Below are 19,756 nucleotides of genomic sequence, written 5' to 3'. Positions count from 1 at the left end.
GCAACCTCGAAAGCACATCCCACCAGATTGGCAGACTTATCGCCCGCATAGCAAACCGCAACCATGGCCTCAAAGAAGCGAACCTCCTTCGCTTGGTGCAAGCATTCATTACCAGTCGCATCACCAGTCGCATTCGTTACCAGTCGCATCAAAGACGCACTAACGTCTTTCAAAATTCATTCTTTCCGCGGACTATACGCGAGTGGAACCGATTACCAGCAAGCTTCTACCACTGCATCCTTTATGCGCATGCTTACGGAAACATCGGCGTGCGCGCATGCTTAAGTTTTCTTGCTCATATGTGTTTCCTGGCAGGGTTCATGAACATTTATTGTTACGCTTTTACGCTTTTTTTCTCTAATTGTGATAGCTCCTTTATGCGCAGTGCAATTACGTGTTTATATATGACTTCTGTAGTTTTTTCCACCCATTGCATGCGCTTGCCTGCTATTGTTGGCAGCATTGTTCTACTATTTTTTTTTCGTTACCTGTGCACCATCACATAACGTGCTTTCGTATACGCAACGCGCATGTCCCGCGGCCTTTTTCTCAAGGGCACATGTTTGCAATGCCGTGTTATACCCGGCCGTCCTGTACGTGGCCAGAGTATCGACCATCGATGCAGGCTCAGTGGCCAAGCTACACCGGCTGTTCGCAGTATTCCTCTGGCGATCCACCTACGAGCCTATGCGTCGCACGAACATTTTCTGGAGTCCGGAAGCGGGTGGCCTCGGGCTTGTTAACGTGGAGCTCAAGCTGACAGTGCAACGTTTTTTGTTCTTCCGGGATCGTCGTGACGGTTTCCTTCGGGCTGCTCTGCAAAACGTAGGCTCCGCACATTTGGCCCCTTGGCTGCGAACAACAGCGGAGTTTACACATAGTAACCGGGCAACGGGCTTTTACAAAGAAGTGGCCGCAGCGGTGGCCCTCTTGCAGGGACTGTTCTCTTGGGAGTACCTGTGCGCAGTGGCCCCGAAGAAGTTGTACTGGGACCTGGTGGAACAGATCCTTCCACCCCCCATGTATCGCTCACCACCTCTAGGGTGCATGAAAAGTGACGTCCTCCGGCGAGTTCGGAAGCTCCCCATTCCTTTCTGGTTCGAAGGATTTCTTCTTCCACTTTCACACAGGGGTTCTACCCACTAAGGCAAGACAGGGGGAGAGGGGCTTCTTTCTACCTGGAGGGACCAACTGCTTGTTGTGTGGAAGGAGGGAGACAGCAGAGCACGTCTTTTTGGTGTGCAACGCGGCGTCGTATTTCTGGGACGAGCTGCAGTGCTCTTTCGACACGTACTGGCAGCTCACCTGGATGAACTTGAGGTTCTTGGAGGCGGCCTCGGAGCACCCGCTCCTCCGTGACTGCGTCCACGTCTAGGTCTCCACTCGCTATGGAGGGTGAGAGTTGACGTGGTTGAATGTGCCGAAAATCCGCGGCCGGCGTGGAGGCACTTTGTACAGAAGGCGCAGTGGGCAGTGGCCGCCCTTGACGGGCCCAATTCAGACACTGAGCTTCGCGATTCACTGGCGCGGGGCTCACGAGCCCTCATGGAGTTTAAGGTAGAGCAGCAAAGGGGATGGGACTTGATCTGAGGGCCGGAAGCGGGACAGCACCATGGGCCACTGCTGTCCACTAACGACTTCTACGCCCAACCCTTTGCCCCTACTTCATTACCGTATACTGTAAACAAATGACGCCATCGCCCATTTGTAAGTGTTTCTAATAGGAACCACGCCAGCACTACGTGGCTTTGCTGGCACTGCCTTCGAATGGTTTCCACTTCTCTGGCGAAACACGCTGAATCTTGTCTTGGCTTGTTCAGTTCCGAACGCGATTATTTGTCTGTGTGAGCAAAGGATGTTACACTGTTCTCTGAAACCTCAGTAACCACTTCATCTGGCCCTGTATGTATATTTGTAAATAAAGTTACTGTCACAAAAAAGAAAAACCGTCCTGTGGCCGAGTGGTCTGGGGCGCTAGATATGTCGCCGCAAGTGTTTTGCAAGTCACGAGTTCGAGTCCCCGCGGGTAGGTGCTTTTTTTTTGTAAGTTAACTTTTTCGTTTTATGCCGATGTTTTCTACATTGAGTTCACCTTTTTTTGGGCCGCAACGTTCATGGCTCAACGAACTAGTTCACAGAACGCGCGCAGGCTGGCACTGGCACGCTAACGAGTTCTCGTTGGCGTGCTGTTGCCATAAGCACCGACTGCTTGCGGGCAGTGGGCACAGGCCAGAATGAACAGACCCTTGGCCTGGTGCGAACACGCTTTTTACGGTACAGGCATGAGTGAGGCAAGCTCCAAATATGGGGGAAAAGCGCATGACATTTGGGCGTCTGCGGGTACGCGGAGGGCGTCCATGCACTGCGTAGGCCTCGGCTAGTGAATGCTACGATTCCAAGCCGTCCTGGGAGGCTTATCTTTATGCATTTTTACAGCTGACAACATGACAGAAGCGCGGTACGATGATTACTGAGTTATTGAGAATGCCCATCTAACAACGCCACCGGTTGTGTTTACAGAACAGAAACCGAAACCGAAACTTGTTTGGTCGCTCACCTTGGGCATCGTCCAATCACGGTGCCCGCTCCTCCCAACGTCACAGCTTTAGTTGGTGCGGCCGCCGCAAACCGCGCATGGTAGTTTTTCTTCTTTCGCGCTTTGTAAAATTACCGATTTGTCAACCGGATAAACGATGAAAAGTGTGCTAATTTGAGCCAGTCTACGCAGTGCAAGCAAAAACGGGAGCTTGACAAATTCACTTCAGTGTCCCTTTAAGCGCTGGACGATCGGTACACGCGATTCGCATGCGACTGATCGTTACGACTGTCGCCACGACTTGTCGTACGCGTGAATTTGAGACACATGACCCGATGCGCGTGTACGATGCGTCGTCGGCGTCGCTCCGCCCACTGTTTTAAATGCGAATGCATTTCTTAGTCGGGGGTTGTCGTGCGTTGGCCGGCGTGCGCCTAGCAACAGCTGTGGTGCGCCTAGCAACCGGAGCACATGGTAGCTCGGGCGGGAGTAGCGGAGGGCAAGGGGAGAGGAGGAGCGCGCTCGGCGTGTGAGGGCGCTCGCATCGCGGAGCTCGGCGGAGAGAGCTCGCGCGCGGGGCGGGCGTGTTGCGCGGGTCTCTCTATCCTCTCCGCGTACCCTCTCTCCGCTCGCTGCGCTCGGAAAAATATATATAAATGCAGTGGAGCGCGCGCCTCTCTCCGTGACTGCTTGCCGCAGCGCACTCATCGGTGCACCCAATGCATTCGCATTTCCGCACGATCCCCTTCGGGGAGGTGGGGGGAGTTTTTGCTCTATGGTCAACTACGACGATCGCTGAGATGAATTTGTAGATTCCGCGCATTTGATCGCAAGAAATGGATAAAGCAGGCAATCGTGAAGCGTTTTCTGCCTTCGGAAACAGTCCGCGCACACGCCGGCCGCGCCTGCGAGCTCGGCACACTCAGCGGCTCGAACCGGCGCAGACCACGGTAGCAACCGCTTGTCGCTGCTCTTCTGAATCAATCTCATCGTTAAAATGAAGTTCCACATGTGAGAAAGTATGTGTTAGTGTGGTGAAAAATTGCAATCGTGAAGCGTTTTCTGCCTTCGGAAACAGTCCGGGCACACGCCGGCCGCGCCTGCCATCTCGGCACACTCAGCGGCTCGAACCGGCGCAGACCACGGTAGCAACCGCTTGTCGCTGCTCTTCTGAATCAATTTGATCGTTAAAATGAAGCTACACATGCGAGAAAGTAGGTGTTAGTGTGGTGAAAAATTATGCTATGGATTGTTGTCAGGGCTTACTTTAAAAGCGGCGATCAGATATCTGCCGCGATGCAAGCCTACGCTGACCGGCCGCCGCGGCGCGCGGAGCGCGGTGCGCCGACCGGCCGAGAGATGGCAATACCTGCTCGGAAGCATCGAAACAGGCTACGCAGATGTCTTGGTCACCGATCGCTCAAACGGCAGTTATAGCCTAAATAAAGTTCCACAAGCGAGAAAGGGGATGATAGTGTGGTGAAAAGTTGTGTTACGGATTGTCATTCGCAGCTGCACAGATAGCGGCGATCAAATATCCGCTAAGATGCTAAGCCTAAAGTTCCCATCACCCGAGCCGGCCTGAGCGCCCGAGCAACGCAAGCCGGTTGCGGGCTCATCGGCCTCTCATTGGCTGTGGCCTCACGACGATCTCAACGACGGCACGACTGCATCTGGCTTGCCAGTCGCGCGTCGTGAGCCTCCTCCGACCAGCGGTCCTAACGATCAGTCGCATGTGAATCGCGTGCACTAGTCGTACATGTGTCCAGCGCTTTAAGCACTACCGCCTTAGTCGGACGCACTTCCCTGGCCCCGCTCCCACCTTAAAGGAGCCATGAAGAGAAAACAAAAGTTTGTTTTAATCGAAAGATTAGGTGTTTCGTAGTACCCCAAGCGCTTTCCCGGAAGCAAATGATGCTTTATTGACTGAGAAATAAGGCAATTTAAGCCAAAATTTTAAATCTCCCGTTAAAATTGAACATTCCGTGACGTGTACAATGGCGTCATAGAGCCGGTCCATGAAACAGATACTTAGTATGTCGACTCCATATAGCACCTACACGCGAGAGTCGATCGAGACGGCGGCCATTTTAAAAATACTAGTAAAACCTAGTGCACCCGCAGCCCTAGTCATGAAATCGCCTGATCCGGAGAACAAAACTCTCGCCGAGGAGCTCGGGCTTGCATTTAACAATCTCACACCACTAAAACGCTCAATGCTTCTAAGTGCACGAGCGGCAAGAGTTGTGGGGTACGTGGTGGACGGGAAAGCGACCATTCCGCGATAGCCACAACAGACGAACGCCCAGCCGTCGGCACCGCTGCCTCGTCAGCCCCGTCGCGACGGACGAATATAGACTGGTACGTATGTGCCGTATTTTGATTACGGTTAATAATAGTTCACTTTCAGTAGCAGTATCACTTATGCCAGTTGGCCGGTGTCGTGTATGGAAAGCCGTTCGCGCGAGCTCTCTGCTTCGACCAGAAAGATACGAGCGTCAATGCGCGGTGTTTACGGCATTTTTTTCCCCAAGGTCAGAGCGATTTGACGAAGTCGGCGACGACCGCCAGCATGTCCCAGGAGTGAGCTAACGTAAGGGTCCCTGCCGTAATCACTTCCTCGGAAATGAAGCGAGCACACTCGTACTTCCTTTAGCTCTCTTTCTCCTCCGTTTGCAAAGTTCACAAAACGTAGCCACTTGCTTCGCCTAGGTTCGTCGTTGGGCAGCACATGAAAGGAGATCTCCTCACCGGCGGGGATGTCGCACTCCCTCGACGATTTGCCCGTACTACGTACTACATGGGCATTTGAAAACGCAGCAACGAAATTTTATTGTAAAGTACTCGAACAAACTGAAGTTTTCAGTGGTTGTAAACTGGAAACGAGCTCGTAACGACAGCAGCAAGCCAACACCATTAGAAACTTACGCGACGACTGGCACTATCTCGTCGCTTCTTGCTGTTCCTTACTCCCCTCGTTTCTATTTTTACCTTTGCTGGTTGGCGATATGACGGCCAACCTCCTGTGAAGGGATTACGATACGAAGCAAGGTCGCGGCTGTGCGTGCTGGAACGGTTCGTTGGCCCCGAAGAGCCTCAAACCCGAAAATTCGTCTGCGCGACGGCGAGATGTCGAGCTCGGCCGGCGCTAGTTTCGTATGCATTGGCGCACACGCTTGCGTGTTTGTTCGGACCTTCAACCGTTTACTCCACCGTTCTTTGTCATAAAAAGAATGTGCAGTATGTTTCACGGGCATTTAGCTCGCTATGCAAACTGTAAGCCCTGCCTAACATGCGTTTGCTTTTGCCGGCCTCCGCCAATCGCAGAGCATTCCCAAGTGACATCACAGGTTCTGTTGCGGAAAATGAGCTGGTGGGTCGCATGGTCATTTCCTTTTTTCCTAATTATGTAGCTTATTTGAGCGAAGTTTGCGTAATAAGTGGTGTCGTTATGGTTCTAACGAGGCAATCTTTCGAATGAACCAAACTTGTGTTTTCTCTTCATGGCTCCTTTAAAGCGCAGGCAGTCTGTTCAGTGGCGTAGACTGCAGACGAACACCTTCCCGCATCCCGCATTGTGCTACCTCCACTTCCCCACGGGGTACTGCCACACGTGCACGTGGTGCGGCGCGCCTTTCGCTTCCCTTCACCACATTGTGGGCTCGTGTTCCTTCAAACCACCCTGTCCCTGCCCCACCCTGTCCCTGCTCCTTCTCACCACGCTAGAGCAATGGCAGGCTACACTGCTCAGCTCCGACCCACAAGTGCAATAGTGCGTGATCCAGCTGGCCGAACTCGCCGCTAGGGCCCACGGGCTCCTGGCCGTCGACTAGGGGACTGTAGTGTCCTGGTGCTCCCAGCCATTTCCTGTTTCTAGACAGCTTTAGATAAATAAAGTTTTTACCACCACCACCACCACAGCGCGAACCCGGCACTGTGTCAGAAAGGGACAACAATTGGCCTGAGGCATGCCCCGGGCCTCGCGGAGAAGAGCTTCCTCTGTGAAGCCTGCCTGTATAGGTGATTCACGCCAATCGACGAACAAATGAAAGGGGAGTAAAAGGCACCGACACTATGCAGCAGTGGTGAGATAGAGCGAGAGAGATAGAAATAAATTATTTACCTTATCGGTCCATCGGGGCGACTGGATTGACTCATCGGTGGGTCTCGCCGCAGTTTTGCCGGACTGGCTTGGGCCGATGGTCTTTTAGGCAGGGGGTCTACCATCGATAGCTGGCTGCACTAAAGCGTGGCCGATTCAGTCATCCACTCCCTGCGAATTTATCTTTCATCTATCTCGGAGCAGAGCCGCAGCACGTAATCGTCATAGACCTGTACGTGGCACACCTCACAAGTTGGTCGGGAACTGTTCATAAGGCCTTCGAAGATGTGTACAGTCAAAGCTCGTTTGTTCCAACTTCAATAATTCACATTTATGGATAATTAGAACTGTAATACTTGGCCTCGACAAGATTACAAAGAAGTCTATGTATAAAGAAGAGCTTTAATTCGATGATTGATTGATTTAAGGGTTTAACGCACCGACGTAGCGCAGGCGATGGGGCGCGCCGTAGTGGAGGGCTCGGGATTAATTTTGACCATCTGGGAATCTTTAACATGCACCGACATCTCGCGCACACGGGCGTTTTTACTTTTCGCCTCCATCAGAAAAGCGGCCGCCGCGGCCGGGAATCGAACCCGCGACCTCGTGCTCAGCAGCACAACGCCTTAGCCACCGAGCCACGGCGGTGGGTGACCTTTAATTCGAACCAGAGTGTGGTCCGCCACGGATAATTTGGACTACGCGCCACCGTGCCGATATGCCTTTTGCTTCTGCCCTGCTCGCATTCTAGTATTATCCTGGCCTGCGCGTATCCTTCTGCCTGGAGATTCATCTTGGTAGCAGATAATGATCCAGATCGAGTTTTTATTATCGGCGAAGCGATGGTTAAAGATAGATGTTAACCTTTTGTTCGACCCTGTCAATAAGAATACAGTTTGTTGTGCGTGTGCTTCCAAACTGCACAAGCATACTGAAGCTGCGGGCGACAAATCGTAGCCTAGAGCTGGAGAAAGGAATTCAGCTCCTTGAACTGATTCGACATCTGGCACACAGCGCCAAGAGATCAAAAAGCCCCACGACTAATTAACTGGATATGCGGCGGCGAGAAGCTCAGCTTTCTGTCAAAATTGACACCGAGGTGTTTAACCTCCACAACACGTAGTAGCATCACTATTAATATTATAAGAGAACAGATGTTTCCAATTGTTACTGTGTATTTCATTACCTTAGTTTTGAATGTATTTATAAGACGTGTTGCAAGCGCACCATTACGATAATGACGACATTGTTCACTGGAGAGCCGTACAGCTTGCAGTGTTCGAAGCGAATTTAAATACCTTCACATCATCGGCCTATAAGAGAAAATTTTAATCCTGAAGTACTTGCGCAACATCATTTATAAAGATTGAAACAGAAGTGGCCTGCAAAAAATGCCGCAATGGGCTTCGGAAAAAGAGTTGGAAAAACTATTTCTAGCTTGGATACACAAAATATAAAAATTCCCGCGCCTTTCCGCGAGGGGAACACGAGTAAATGCAGAGCATTGGGGGTCGTTAACGCCGCGTAAAGTCGCGTTAGGGTGGGTAGTTGGGTTCGTAGTTGCGTTGGTGTTGGTTTATGGTAGAGAGAGGAGAGTAAAGTCGCGTTAGGGTGGAGCGAGCGTCAACCAAGGAAGGAAGGAGCAACGCAGTGACTGAAGCACGAGCGACTGCTAGCCGCTTTATATTTGCAGCGCGCGTAGTAGAGGGAGAGCAGTACGGGGGGGAGAGCGCGCATGCGCAAGCAGCGCGCGCCCTTCCACGCCCCACCGCGCTGCTATCACGCACCTGTTACGCCGAGACCGCGACGGAGCGAACGGGCTGACTACGACGCATGCGCGCGCCAGCTGCTGTTGAGAGAGAGGAGGGAAGGAGGAGAGGCGCACCTGCTGCGGACGCGGAGCTGTGGACGCCGCCCGACGCAGGAAGAGGCGAGGCTAAGAAATGCTCTGCATTTAAAATTGGCGCAGCTTGCACTAGGGGTGCAAGGCTGGAGTAACTGCAGAGCGGGCGGCCCTTTTCCGGACGACGTTGCTATTCACGAGCCTTTATAACATGTGTTGCGCAGTGACGTCACGGCTCGACGGGCGCCAGTGAGGTGAGGCGGAGCCGCGCCTAGGCTCCGAAAGAGAGCGCTAAGCTATGCATAGCCGCTCTAGGTTTCGCTAGGCAACGCAAGGGGACGTCATCGCCTCGCGATTTTTTTTTTTTTTTTGTGCGACGGACGGATAACACTCGGTCTAAAGAGCGCTGCTGTTAAAAGGAAAGAGGATTTCAAACTTCAGCGCTGCGGGCGCGAAAGTATCGGCAATCGCCTGCCCTCCATTTCCTACCTAAGCTTTCCTCCGTATGTATACACTGCACGGAAGCTCACTGAGAAGCACAAAAGATATATAGCTCAGTCTCCCAGTTGCATAATTCGCGCCAGAATGCGGTTGCACTCTTCGCGTAATGCGTGCTTCGTGTAAGGGTTGATTGGTTGGTCAAATATATTGTAAAGAGCCAATCGTGGATTCAAAAGCTGTTCTGACCGCTCCTGCTCCCCCCTCCCCCAACGTTGTCTACTCTCTTTGTGGAACGCATTGTTCAGACGAAGATTCTCGCGGCATGGCATGTCGCCGCCCTCCCTCTCCCGTTTAAAGTATGCAGAATCATGGCCTAAGCCTTGCGCGAGCGCCTGGCCGTAGGCAGCGGACAGTGCCCTGAGGGCGACTCGGAGCTCCCGACACCCCGCTCCACTTTCGTCAGATACGTGCAACATTGTGTCGGTCCCCGCGCGCCGGCACGTTCGGGCGCGCTACTTTTTTTTAGCTTCCTGTGCATTATATTAGTGTCGGTGACCATGAAAGCCGCCGGGTCCGGTGCGATTCCAGTCTGTTGATCCTTCGGGCCTGCCCAGAAAAGGGTGGATACGTAAATAAACATGGATGTTTTGCCGTTTGGAATGTAGAGAAGAGTCAGCAGGCGTACAGCACGTTATCGAGCGATGCTGAGAGGGGAACAGACAAGGGAAAACAACAGCACTGGTGTTCTTCCTTGTGTTATTCCCCCTTGAGGCTAGCCAAGGCACAGTATTCCCGTAAACAACTATGGGGATATTGCGCTGCTACTTTAGCGGCACAGGCAGCGTCTCCTGAAAGCCACAGCGGCATATTTTGCTTGTTCTGGACCAGCGAGGTCAGCCGCAGCCAGAGGCCGGGGTATCGCAAAACGGGGCCTTTGCGGACAAAAAAAAAATAATTTTGCCTAGTGTTATGTTTGCAGATGGCTCAACAGTTAAAGAAAAACAAGGCTGGAACATCGTCGAAGAATAAATTATATTTGTTTCCATGCGAATCTCTTTAAAGAGAGCGCAGACTGCACTCCGAGAAACCATCTGATCGCCTCAGCCTCAACGGTTCGTTCCAGCATTTCTTCGTAAATAGCGTTTGTCGCAGCATATGTTGAATCTACACTTGCGTGGCTGCCCGCACACGCAGGAACGTCAGCAAAACCGCATTTCGCATCGCGAATTTACGCGTGCATTTTTTCAAGAGACGTGTGCACCCATTTCGATGTTCGGCAGCTTCAATGGCGCTCGGCGTGCTAACATTTAAATAATAGTTTTATCTGCTGCTGTGTGCCCTGCGTTGGACACACAGATGGCTTTTCCCACGCACGTGGCAGCACCGTGTGCAGTTTGGGCTCGGCGCTCGTGGCTGTTCATGTTAACAGACACCGTCGCCGTGGGTTAGCCCGAGCCGCGACAGACACACGGGTAGCAGTTTCGTAAAACAAAAGCTCGTTGGGGTCGGCCACAAGTGCTGAAACAAAACAAAGGATTATGTAGGAGAAATATAAACAAAATGCCAGAAATTTTCACAATTGTACGTCTACTGTGGATGGATTCCTACGCCCTCTTCTGTTCATCATGAGGCTTTTAATTGCAGCCAGATTGTTGCTTTTCTAATTTTTTTCGTGTTTCTGCTTTGTTTTTCTGGTTGATGTTATTTTGGAATGAATAAACAGGTGAGTGCGACGAATTGGTTTTTTTTTTGCTTCATCAGTTCATTTATAGCTTTGTATTTTTAGTTTTTCTTATACAAATAACATGAATTTACGCTATTACACGACGAATGCGAGGCGTTTAGCATTTGGTATGTTTTAATAATTTATTGTATTTTTCGGTTTGTATCTCCGGGATTTTATATTGTTTTAATTAACCGTACACGTTTTGATGCACTTTTTGACACAAGGTACATTTTTGATGTAGTAAGTTCATTTTTATTCTTCTTTTGAATTTTTATTTTCTTTCGACAAATGGTATACAGTCCCACCATTACCACTGAACGTCTTAATTTCTATCTCCCATTGTGCGTTATTGTGTAAATGCGAGGCATTACACAGATTGTGCTCCGGGGTTCTTGGTAAAAAATGCTGACGCATTAAAATTTATATTCCATATTTTTCGCTTTCCTCCAGCCGCACTTGTATTTTAAACTATTAATTTGAATCACGCCATTTCTCAGGGCCATACAGACGGTTGTGTTTCGATCTGAATTTCATCATTGATGCCGAAGACGTGGTTGGCGTCTAGTTTTTTTTTTTTTTTTCCGCACGTGCAATAGCCTTTATTTTTTTCAGTATTTCTCAGGGCTTCAGTACTAATCGGTCTCGTGGACGAAATGCCTGAAGTCGTCAGAGCCACTATGTACGCTGACGATATCTGCATCTGGACTTCTGGTGTAACTCGACCGCAGCTGCGAGCCCGTTTACAGCGAGCCGCAACAACGACGTCTCGGTACTTGTGCCGTCAAGGTCTGAGTAAGTGTTGTACGAAACGGAGTTCCAAGGAACGGTGTTCCTGGAACTAGTTCCTCTTTAGAGGAACGGAGGAACGCCACCGTTCCATTAAGGGCATGCAGTTAACTCGTTAGGTTTATGAACGAACGGCAGAAACGGCGTTCCCGCCGTTCCTGCTGGTACACCGCTATGATTTGGCTGTTTTTGATGCCAAGGCTCGAGTACAAAAATCCACAAGTAGCTATAGTTCATCTCACAAGCTACATGCAGCACTGTGGAGGCTACATTGTTGTCCCCCTCAGGCCGCCTAACTCACCGCGAAGGAAGCGACAAAAGGCGCCGGGGCCATGCGGTGCCACTTGCCGAGAGGGGAGAAGGGAGTGTCCTTTCAGGACCCCCTTCACGGCGGATTAGGCGCCCTCGGTGGGCGCACTATTGATAACAATGTAGCCTCCACAGTGCTGCATGCAGCTTATGAGATGAACTATAGTGTGTTTCTCTTTCTATAAGCTGGCCAATCTGTCCGCCCTACAGCGGAACGTGCTCACTCGAATGTCAAAGGCAGAAGAATAACCATGCAGCAGGCCGCAGCTTGTGCTAGCTTTAATGCCGGTTTAGCTTACGCGGCGGCGTTCAACGGGTGAATAGCACAGCCACGAGAATGCTTTTCACCTTTCATAGTTTGTCTGGGGAGGCCAGGATGCACGTCTGGCCGATAGAATTGTTCCCTGCCGGGGAAAGGTTGTCTAAGACCGAGCGGCGCCGCAGGGGCCTTGTGAAACCATCGTATCTGTATATTGTCAGCGAAATTACCGCATTAGTGCGCGCAAGGCGCGGGTGCGTTGTTGTTGGGGGAGTTGCGCTCCCTGTGAGGTCATTCGAAGGAGCACCGGTTATAGGCGCGCCGCAGCACCTCGGGATGTTGTACGGCTCAAAGGTGCCGAGTACGCGCGCAGTTCGTCACGGCGCGGTCTATCGCCGTTCTGGCGGGGATGGGTCGACGGGAGTGCCAGGTCCTTTTGTATCGCACGCGTCTTGTCGACAAAGGACATTGTTGGGCGTAATTTCGTCGCGCGCTGTACGGGCAATACATGAGAGAGGCCCCCCGAAGGTCGACGGCCAGCGTTCAGAGTTGCTTTAGTTTGTCGGTTTCAACCTGTATTATACTTGTGCTTTGATGAATACGTGGGAGTGAGTAAGAGTTTGGATCACGTGATTGTTTGTACAAATGTTTGCGTTTTTTTTACCTGGCCAATCAGCGGCACAGTGTGTGTTACTTACTAGGTCCTCGAGGCGTGGTTTTTGTGTAATAAAACCGAAGTGTTTCGTGTTCTTGGACAGTCAGAGCGAGAGCTATAGTTCATCTCACAAGCTACCTGCAGCACTGTGGAGGCTATATTGTTATCAATAGTGCGCCCGCTGAGGGCGCCTAATCCGCCGTGAAGGGGGTCCTGAAAGGACACTCCCTTCTCCCCTCTTGGCAAGTGGCACCGCACGGCCCCGGCGCCTTTTGTCGCTTCCTTCGCGGTGAGTTAGGCGCCCTGAGGGGGACAACAATGTAGCCTCCACAGTGCTGCAGGTAGCTTGTGAGATGAACTATAGAAAGTCGATTTAGGGCAGCTTGAGTCCGGTCAGTTGACCGAACGAAAGTGAACGAGGAGCCCCTCGTGAGTTAGATATGTTTAGCTGAGATCATTTAAGCATTTCTCTGATTTTTATTTGAACTTTGTATATCAGGGGCACAGTTAGAAATGTCTGGAGCTTGTCTTGTTCTGCCTGAAAAAATTCGTCTAGGGGCATTTCTTTGGATTGTTTTCATCTCCAGATAATCTGCTGCCGGCGGTGTTAATATTTGTATAATATACGTACTTCGATGTGAATTTTAATTATCTTACTTTATTTCGCCTCAGGATTAGCCGACACCGTATTTTAATTTTTAAAAATGAAATGTAACGGTAATGTAACCGTACGTTGCAATGTTTGAAGTAGAACTGGAACGCGTTGCTTTCGCAATAAAGGGACTTGTAACGGGAACTCGTTTGAAAATTGGGAAGGAACGAGGAACGAGCATACGTTCCTGTTTTAGAGGAACGTGTACAAAACTGGTCTGATTTTAGCGCTAGCAAAATGCGCCGTTCTTGCATTCACCAGAAAGTCGATGCTCCGATATCCTATCATTATTGAGGCGACACTGATACCTTACGTCACGCACCACAGATTTTTGGGAGTGACTGTAGACCGCGGTCTGTCGTGGGCGAAACACATCGCCTCGTTGAAGACTAAACTTGCAAGCCTTGTACATGTTCTTCGCTTCGTGGCGGGGATGAGATGGGGTCCATCTGAGAGCGCTCTTCTCCAGTTGTACCGGAGCCTGTTTTTGGGGCATCTTCGTTACAGCCTGCCAGCCATTTCAAACTTGCGAACTTCTTCCAGGCGTACATTGGAGGGTTTGCAAGCACGAGCCCTCAGAATATGCTTGGGACTACCACGATGTACCTCAACTGTGGGCACAATTGCCGAGGCACGTGTGTTTCCAATGGACGCACTTCTTTTGTGCGAACCCCTTCGAGTTTACCTTAGACGTTTCACAAGGTATGAACACCATCCATTATCGGCTCTTCCTACTACGTGTTCGAGAAGTAGTTTTGCGGCAGCCATTTTGCGACACCAACATAGAATTCCATCAGGTTTCGCCCCAATGGTGGTTTCACAAAATCCTTGTGGGTACTATCAAAACCATCAATCCACCTTTCCATCTTGGGAATTGGGAAGAAGTCCTCTTTGCCACCAATAGCCCTCAAACAGTTGACTCTAGCGTTCTTGACAGGCAAGTACGCCGGAACAGTACATGTATATACTGATGGCTCTGTGACTGCATCCAGGTCTCCCGCGGCTGTGGTAATTCCAAGCCTATGCGTTAACGGAGGATTCACACTATACCACAAGACAACTTCTACTGCTACTGAGTTGGTTGCCATACGGGAGGCGATTCATTTAGTCTCCCGTGAATCACCTCAAGCTTGGACCCTGTTTTGTGACTCAAAGCCAGCACTCCAGGTCCTCAACGGAGTTATGAGGCAAGAAACTTATTATGCCCTGGCTGCGGAAGTACTCGAATTATGCTCCTTGGCACTGCAACAAGGACATGTCCTCATCATTCAGTGGGTACCAGGTCATTGCGGGCTAGCTGGTAACGATTGGGCTGACGAGGAGGCAAAGAAGGTTTCTGAAAATGCAGATGTTGTACGTCGGCCCTTCGCAAAGACGGACACGACCGCCCTTCTGTCTACCATTCTCCGCCACGCCTCGGCGAGTCAGTGGTCTCAACCTGGCAATCGTCATAGACGACTACACCGCCTGGACCCCGACTGCAAATTTCTGTTACCTCCTGGTATTCAGCGAAACCACGCCACGCTGTTTCACCGACTACGGCTTGGCGTAGCCTTTACCCGTCGCTACAAGCACCTCATTGGCGTTACGAGTGACCCCGATATTGAAACATGCCGTGTACAAGAGACTATTTCGCATGTTCTCTGCCACTGTCCACACTATGCGCATCCTAGAGAACAATTAGCGAGATCATTGGCCCGTTTTGACTGTCGTTTGGTGTCGGAGGAAGTACTGCTGGGACCTTGGCCAGACGTGTAGCGTTCCCACAAGGCATTTAAAGCTGTGCTGACATATCGGCGCAGCAGCGGCCTCTCAGCGATATTGTAGTTGAGGCCCGTCCTGCTGAACTTTAACACATGCACAGTATAAGTATATGCATCTTCTGTACATAGACATTTATTCATTTCTCCGCCATCTTCATCTCTATCGTCCTCTATCCATGCTCGTTCCTCCCCTTTCCCTTCCCACACGCAGAATAGCTGGCCAGACATACTACCATCAGGCCGACCTTTCTGTGTTTTTTTTTTCTTTTCAATAAAATTCCTGTCTCTCTATCTCTCTCTTCTCGGGGCTTCGTATTTATTGGAAACTGCAGAACTGTTCCCGCATGGACCGTTTCACGCAGTCATGCTGGCCCTGGGCACGTGATACACGGACCAGCGTAGCACGGAACGAACAAAAGATGCGGCGCGGTGCGGCCGGGGGCGCCATTGGCTCAAATTCAGTGGCACCACAATACCAGCGCACGAGGCCTATAGCAGAGTCCTTCAATGCTTCTCTGCTCATGAAACTCCCGGCCAAGTTTCGTACGGGGACAAAGGCTACCGCGAGTGGCGCCACCGCAGATCGGAGGGCATCGGGCGGCCGCCGCTGCTCTGTAGCCAGACCAGCAGGCAGGAACGCTGGAGCAGCATGCCCGTTCGCCGCAAATTTTTTCGCCACTCACGAAATGATGTCCATTAGAGCGGCTGATGTTGTACATCAGCCGCTCAGCTGATGTTGTACATCAACGGCTGATGTTGTACATCAAATGGACATCAAATGATGTCCATTTGATGTCCATTTGAGTAGTCCGTTCCCTTCCAAACGCGCTCTGACCACGCCCCCGGTTGCCCTCCGATCAACACCAGCGCCGCGGCGCGGCAGCGAACGAAGCTCTCCCATAGCGTGATGGCGAAGTTTCATGACCAGAAAGGCATTGAAGGACTCTGCCTATAGTCTCAAATTGTGTATTTAAGAATGGCCTGTTGCCAAGCCTCGTATATTCTCATTGACTTAGTAACACGTGGATAATCAAGCCTTGTATCACTATAAAAGCCTCTTTCTATAGTTACCTGATAATATATCCCCCGTTCGCTCATACGGGCCTTGCTTCGGTAATTACTTGTCATAAATAATGAGGTATTCTACAAATCTTCGAGCACACTGCTAGCGGGTACGAAATTCACGTTACTTGTTCAGGATCGTTGCAGTTGGCAAAATGTTCCTTCTGGTAGAAAGAACAAAGGCCGGAAAATGTTTGAAAAAAAAACGGGTCCCCACGTTCATGGTATGCGCCACCCAAATAGTTCACAAAACTGTATTTCACAGTGGTCAGATGAACGTAGGACAATATGGATGTTGTAACAGCGACAGGCGGCAAGAGCATCGGGTGCGAATGGGAAACAGTCTTGGTGACCACTTCAATTATATGCAAGCGCGGTGGTGGCTCCCCGCTATTTTGGAAGAAGATAAATTTTTAAGTACGCGATAGATAATACACAAAGAGAGGAAATCGGGGCGCCGGAAATATATAATGCAGACCAGGGGTTCATGAGCTCGGCTTTCCTTTCACTAGGAAGCAACAAAATTGCTTTTCTGAAGAGTTCTGCTTAATAAATGAGCTGCCTCTTCGCCCGAGGAATCGGGCCTACTCTTTTGAAATAAACGATTTTTTTTCTTCGTGAGCGGGGTATCTTTCTTTCATTTTATTTGTTTTTTTATGCTTTAAACTTTTGAGTTTTCTTTTTCCACCATTAACGAGCGTTAAACCTAAAGGTTTCTCTTGACGCCCAGCGAGGTCTTTCCTGTTGAATACGTACGAAATTTTATAGTGGACATTGTGGAAAAGTTGTTTTTCGCATCGTCATCAAAGCGAGAGAGAGAGAGAGAGAGAGAAATAACTTTATTGGGAGAGGCTGGTGATCCTAGGCGTCGGCCAAGAGCCCTTGGGCTCTAGCAGCGTCTTCGGCCAGCTGGACGGCCCAGACTTGATCCGCTGGGTCGTGGCTGAGCAACACGGTCTCCCATTGCTCCGCCCGAGTGATTCTGCGCGCGGGTATAGCCGCCTGCGGGCAGGCCCATAGCATATGTGCTAGATCTGCCCTTTCTTTACATTTATGGCATTTATCCGAATGTTGCCCTGGATAGCAGTAGCTATACATAACCGGGTTTGGATATGAGTTTGTTTGCAGTAGCCGCCATACGACGGATTGCCTCTTGTTGAGTGACGGGTGAGCGGGGGGGAAACGGGCCCGTTCCAGACGATAGTGATTTTTTATGTCCCTGTAGGACACGAGCCGATCCCTGCCCGACCATCGGAGCGAATAGGCGAATGGGGTGTTAGGGTCGATGTCAGCTCGGTCGGTGAATCCTCGAGCAGCATCGTGCGCGCACTCGTTCCCGGCCAGGCCGGAGTGGGCAGGTGCCCATATCAGGTAGATTTTGCCGGTCCGCGCATCGCGACGGAAGCCAGATGTGAGAATTGCAGACGCCTCTGGGGAGATCCGCCCTCTAGAAAAATTTATAATGGCAGATTTAGAATCACTGATGACATATTTGATATTTGCGGAGGCCGTCATTGCCAGTGCTATGGCCGCCTCTTCTCCCACTTCCGGTTCCTTCGTGCGAATCGAGCCGGAAGCTATGGAATTTCCCTGCCGATCGACTACCACTAATGCCATGGCGTCGCGGCCTTCGTAATCGGCTGCGTCCACGTAAGCCACGTTCTCTGATTTTTCGTACTGTTTGTGGAGGGCTTTGGCCCGCGCGTGTCTTCGTTCCAGATTGTGCACGGGATCCATGTTTTTTGGAATGGGTGGTATGGATATGCCTTCTCTTATGGCTGGTTGAAGTGGGACCTTGGTTGGGGCAGTACTCGGGTAAGTGATGCCAGTAGAGTCGAGGATGTGCCGTCCAGTCGCGCTGTACGTAAGTCGTTCTCGTTGCGCTAAGCGTTGAGCTTCGATGAGTTCGCTTAGCGTATTGTGTAGCCCAAGTGCCTCGAAGCGTTCGGTCGATGCGGTAAGCGGTATCCCGATAGCTTGCTTGTAAGCTCGCCTAATGAGAGCGTCGATTTTGTGTTCTTCGTCCTTTTTAAGGTCTAAGAAAGGAGTGACATACGTTATCCTGCTTACAACAAAAGTTTCAACTAATCGTACTAGATTGAGTTCCTTCATGCCGTGATGGCGGTTTGCAATGCGGGAGATGAGTCGGGTGATTTGAGAGACCTTCTTTTTGAGAGAGAGGATGGTTTCGGAATTGTGTCCGTTCGCCTGTATGCGAAGGCCAAGAACCCGTATGCTTGTGACTATGGGGATGCGTTGGGTTCCACCACCAGCGAAGAGATGGACTTCCGGAGGGGTCTTATCTGTGCGCCGCCCTCGACTGGTTGGTCGATATAGTAAAAGCTCCGATTTTTGCGGAGAGCAGCTGAGACCGCGAGGGCCGACGTAATCTTCGACTGCTTCGATTGCCTGTTGTAGCGTGTCCTGAATGAGGCCGTCGCTGCCTCCGGAGACCCAGAGCGTAACATCGTCTGCGTAAAGGCTATGTTGAAGGCTGTAAATTCGGTTTAAAATTTCAGGAAGACCAATCATGGCGACGTTGAAGAGAAAAGGGGACAGGACAGAGCCTTGGGTCGTCCCCTTGTTCCCTAGCTTTATCGCATCGGATTCCATTCTCCCTACAGCGAGGGTAGCTGTGCGGTCTGAAAGAAAGTTGCTGATGTACTCGTAGACTCTTCTCCCGACACCGAGTTTGCTCAGGTTCGTGAGGATAGCCGAGTGTTTGACGTTGTCAAAGGCCTTTGTGAGGTCAAGACCCAAAATTGCTCTAGTGTCAAGTGGTGAGCAGCGCGCCCCGTCTATGACGTCGTATTTTAGGCGAAGCATCACGTCTTGCGCAGAGAGTTTTGGTCGAAAGCCGATCATCGTGTGCGGAAAAAGACCGTTGTCCTCCATGTAGCTGTTGAGCCTGTTGAGTATGACGTGCTCCATTAATTTCCCTACACAAGATGTGAGCGAAATCGGTCTGAGGTTTTCGAGCTGAAGTTTCTTGCCTGGTTTAGGAATCATAATCACCTTTGCCGTTTTCCACATGTCGGGTATTTGGCCCCGCTCCCAGCACACGTTCATATAGCGGGTGAGGGCTTCAATTGATTCATCGTCCAGATTTCGGAGCATTTTATTTGTGATGCCATCTGGACCTGGCGACGACCGGGTTCGCAGGGTTACGATGGCCCCTCGTACTTCGCTGACAGTGATGGGTCGATCAAGGAGGTCATTTTCCTGTCCCGTGTAGCGAGGGAGGACCTCACGTGCGGAGTCTCCGAAGTATCTATCCTTAATTGTCTTGATCAGCTCGGTGTCGGAACCCTTAAAGTTGTGTAGAAGTATGTTGAGGTTGTTTTTCTGCGTGGTTTTACTATTGTCAGGGTCGATGAGACAGCGTAGAATATTCCAGGTCTTTGAGAGTCCAATTTCATATTCCATTCGATCACACGTGCTGTGCCAATTTTGACGTGTTAGTTGACTTGTGTAATCTTCAATGTCGCGATTGAGAGTAGCGAGGCGCCGCCTCAGGTTGCGATTTAGCTTTTGTTTCCGAAGTCTCTGGTGCAAACTGCGCTGGGCCTCCCACATGTGAAGGAGCTTCGCATCGGCTTGATAAAGACCTGCATCTGCCGGT

The 19,756-nt window shown here is 50.8% G+C and overlaps 1 protein-coding gene across 1 annotated transcript in view; it reads right to left on the bottom strand.

The window, feature by feature from the left end:
- Positions 1–19,756, bottom strand: part of LOC144156278 (alpha-1A adrenergic receptor-like) — a 464,281-nt gene that overhangs the window by 123,447 nt on the left and 321,078 nt on the right. The gene's annotated exons all lie outside the window — the stretch shown is intronic.

This window comes from Haemaphysalis longicornis, unplaced genomic scaffold (genome assembly GCF_048455015.1).
Source record: "Haemaphysalis longicornis isolate Haplotype H1 unplaced genomic scaffold, Haemaphysalis longicornis Haplotype H1 scaffold_1, whole genome shotgun sequence".
Lineage (NCBI taxonomy): Eukaryota > Metazoa > Arthropoda > Arachnida > Ixodida > Ixodidae > Haemaphysalis > Haemaphysalis longicornis.
This window is presented reverse-complemented; position numbering and strand designations above follow the sequence as displayed.